Source organism: Mytilus californianus, unplaced genomic scaffold, assembly GCF_021869535.1.
Source record: "Mytilus californianus isolate M0D057914Y unplaced genomic scaffold, xbMytCali1.0.p SCAF_8, whole genome shotgun sequence".
NCBI lineage: Eukaryota > Metazoa > Mollusca > Bivalvia > Mytilida > Mytilidae > Mytilus > Mytilus californianus.
In genome coordinates, this window is record NW_026262734.1 from 93,749,595 (window position 1) to 93,753,798 (window position 4,204).

General features: G+C 33.3%; 1 long non-coding RNA gene across 1 annotated transcript; it reads right to left on the reverse strand.

Moving 5' to 3' along the window:
- Positions 1-991: 991 nt before the first annotated feature.
- On the reverse strand, positions 992-3,863 carry LOC127713117 (uncharacterized). Its single transcript, XR_007987462.1, has 3 exons — positions 3,673-3,863; positions 1,683-1,884; positions 992-1,063 (listed from the first exon to the last, which is right to left on the reverse strand). It is a non-coding gene; the product is annotated as an uncharacterized LOC127713117 (long non-coding RNA).
- Positions 3,864-4,204: the final 341 nt, after the last annotated feature.

The window sequence follows — 4,204 nt, forward strand, 5'->3', positions numbered from 1 at the left end:
CATTTTTTTATTTCAAACTAGGGAAATTTTTCGGCTGCCCCATGTTATCTTCAATCGGTTGTTTGCAAGTACCAGGATGCCAATACCGAACCTATGCATGGCTACTTCCTGGGCTGGTGGAACCACGGTAGACTGATATTCCACCAAGCGGTACTGACCCAGTGATACGTTTAGCTGATCACTCGACCAACTAGGCTATATAAAATATAGCTTTCGTTATTCGAGTAATGCCTTTCCTCGTCAGTTTATCTAGCGTTATATCACAGTACATGAGGGTTAGGATGGGGATATCTCATTTCTGTATTCTTTAACTTTTTGGGTCATTTTTCTCTCTTTGTTATAGATTTTGCATATTATTCTCTGTTCTTTATATTTTAGCACCTCATTATTTTCTATTCTTTATTTTTTTTGCCTATTTTTCTCTATTCTTTATATATTTTGCTCACCATTCTACACTTTTTGCCCATTATTCTCTATTCTGTAAACCCCATCCAGACCTTCGTACATGGTGAATAGTGGGAAGTGGATGGTGTACCTTTACGATCAGCTATATTTTGTCTGTCGTTAAGGATGACAAATCTACTTACCATGCCACCACATCAAAATTTTATTTTTATTATATACGTCTACACATGTGACATTTTTTATGACAGACATTCTCCATCAATAAGAAAGATCATCCTTTACGACATTTTGGTCACTCTGTCCAAAAGCATAGTTGGTATTTGTCAGATTTTGCAGCATTTGTTTGGTTTTCAATGCCCTTCTACCTCGTACTTTATTGACCTGTAGATCTTCCTTTGTCGTTTGGTTGCCGTCTCGTCGACATATACACCCCAATCTTTTCGTTATTCATATTCAATAGCATATTTGGATATCCGAACAGACAGAAATATATATTTGGTCTGTTATGCTTCGTGTGGAATCTTTTCAGATTTGTAATTGAATATTTACATAGTGGAATTTGTATTTTTATTTCAAGGAATTCAATGTTCTCTCTATTGTATCTACCATGCTGTCATGTTTCATCCAAATGCATAATTCGTAACACGGTAATTTTGACCTGAAAAAAATAATTTCGTTCATTATCATTTTATCCCACTCGTAGTAAAACAAATACATGTACATGTATTATATTTTCACACAGTACCAACGACCCTGATCATTTTGTGAGAATCCCGGCGTTAACGATCGAGTACCGCCGAAGGAAGATAATTTAGCATTGTTCATTTTTGCTTCTGAATTTTTGTATTGTAAAATTTAATTAATGACTTTGAAATATATTCTAACAGAAAATTCGGTCACTGGAGATACTTTCCATAGCGAACTTTTCCCTGATTGATCTCTTTCCATTTCGTGTACTAGATGCAAACACGTCTCTTTTTCATCTCAATTTATGGACCTCCAATCAACCTATATGTGCAAGCTACTTAAAGTCTAACATAATTGTTCACGCAGTGAGTTAAACATATTAGTTTAAAGTTGCACACGATGAAATAGGAAACACTTATAAGCTTTAACCTTTCGGAATTTAAGGTTCTCAATGCTTTTCAACTTCGTACTTTATTTGGCCTTTTTAACTTTTGTGATTCGAGCGACACTGGTGAGTCTTTTGTAGACGAAAAGTGCGTCTAGCATACACAATATCAATCCTGGTATAGATCTATGATTAGTTTATATACCTTGTCCTGTGACATGGATTGTCAGAGAAAGTCCACCATTTCCAAGTGTCACATGCTTCGTACCCACAATTGGACCATTTGCTCCTCGTCGTACAATTATATCATATTCCCCCTTGTATGCACGTACCCTCACTCTACTGGTGAAACGGTGAGTTTCATGTGTATGCCAGCGGTTTTGATAGACGTGCCCAGCTTGGTTAAACTTTTGTCATAATACAAAATATAACAGGCATTATGGAATTATTTGAGAAATTCACTTGAAATTAATCATACCGGTAGCGAACATTTACAACAGGAATATGTTAGACTACTTTTTTATTTACGGGAAAATCTGTTCATTGCATTTGAGAACACGTCATTGGTGAAGAGCCTTAATTGAGCTTGTAACAAGATATATCATTTCGTGTTGATTCTGTATAAGAGTCTAATTCCTGTATTTGTACTTTTTCGATGGGTTCATTTGTACTTTTTCGATGGGTTCATTTGTACTTTTTCGATGGGTTCGTGTTGATCAGTCTTTAGTTTTCTATATTGTGTTTTGTGTACTGTTGTTTATCTTTTCGTTTTTAGCCACGGCACTGTCAGTTTGTTTTCGATTTATGAGCTTGAATATTCCTTTGCTATCTTTCGCCTTCCTTTGTCAATGGATATAATTAACAGAAAAAAGACGAAATAAGATGTTGGTATGTTTATGAACTCTCCGATGCAGGCAATTGATGTTACTCCCGTATGACATGAAATAATATTTAACATTAACAGATAAAATTATAATGCATCTAATGCAAACTGTTATAGTTCCGAGGTGTTCCTTCTAGTATGATAAACCCTTTTTCTTACAATAACCAAGGACTTGTATTATTGAAAATCAAGTTTAACATTTCAAATAAATAAATCTTTTTATTTTTATTTTAAAATGAGTGACACATTGCAATCATGAAACTGGTCAAATATTAAGAAAGTGGCATTTAGTCCGAAAATGTAAGTAAATAAAAATATATATCTGAAAATTAATAAAATATTTTGAAATGAAATAAGATTTACTAAAATGTAATACTATTTCAATGATGTGCTATTCTCATAAATAATAATAATAAAAAAAACGCATTTTATACCGTTACTAATTCAACTCGAAGCAAAAATACAAAATACATTAAGTATCTATTAGACTATAATGTCTCAGATAAGTGATATCTGGTACCCGATTGTTCATCTTTTGGTTTAATATAACGCAGGGTTAGGTTACCAAGGGTTAACATTCGGTTGCGCAACTTAGTTTGGTTTACATTGAATATTCATTTCTATTGATCCGACGAAACTGTTTAAGTTGATACATATGATTACTTGTATAAACACTACTGTTTTATTTCATTATTTAGTACAAATACAACGGGACGTGACAGATACTAGTTTCACTTTTGTTTTGGAAAGAAGCACCTGGCAGCAAGGTAAATTCTACCTTCTCTAGATGGATATATTTTTGCAAAAACCCCTCCTAAACATGATATATCTGTTCAATACTCAGTTATTTTATTGCTGCAAGTTGCAGAAATATCAGAATTTCTTGTGTCCAACTTGTAATGCAATTTTCAATCTTGATTGGACTACTAATCAACAGGAAACCGTACTTTAAAGCTACAGTTTTCCTTTGTAAAACTTTTAACCGAGGTGAGAAGCGAGTTAAATCTAAATCATTTAAAACCAACGATTAACAAAGGGTTAAATTCAACCTCAGGATGAACAACGTTACCCAGGGTTAAACTTCATCCAAGGGATACGATAGTTAACCATCGGTTGAAATCAAAAGCAGAGATGAACGGCAGGGTCCTTTTGTAAAAAATATACAAAAAGACAAACTAAAATATAGTACATAAAAAGTAAACTAATCAATTTCTAGATAATAATAAATGCACAAACAATAAATATAATAAACATTTGTTTTCAGGTTACTATTTTCATTCCATTTAACTAATTAACCAAATTAAAGGTAAACCTGGAAATTTTGTCCATTTGCCAATGCTGCATCCTGACTGTTCAGTTCCTTATCCCAAACATCGTCTAGAATAATACCTTCTACATCCGGTCGTGAGTATAAAAGGGTCATTACATTATCTAACATCTGGGCTCGTAAGGTAACACTGTCTTCATGAAAAGCAAGACTTGATATCCACAATGGTGAATTTGCTTCAGCCAATTTATCAAGTCTGTACTAAATAGTAATAATGTAAATGTATGTACTAATTTATAGATATGTTACTCTTAAACATGATTGACGCGTACATATATTCATCGTTACACAGCGTTACCAATGCTACGAGGGTAGGTATGTTTGTTGACGGATGACCAGTGCAACATTTTTTTTCCGTCCTCTATTTCTAATGATACTGTGCATGTAAAATTAGGTCATATGTCGTAATTGATTTTCAATTTTTGAATTATAAGTTGATTATGTTTTTAAAGGAATTAAACTCCTAATTCTTATCATTTCAAACATAAACTCAACTGGGAAAAAAAAATTCATCATC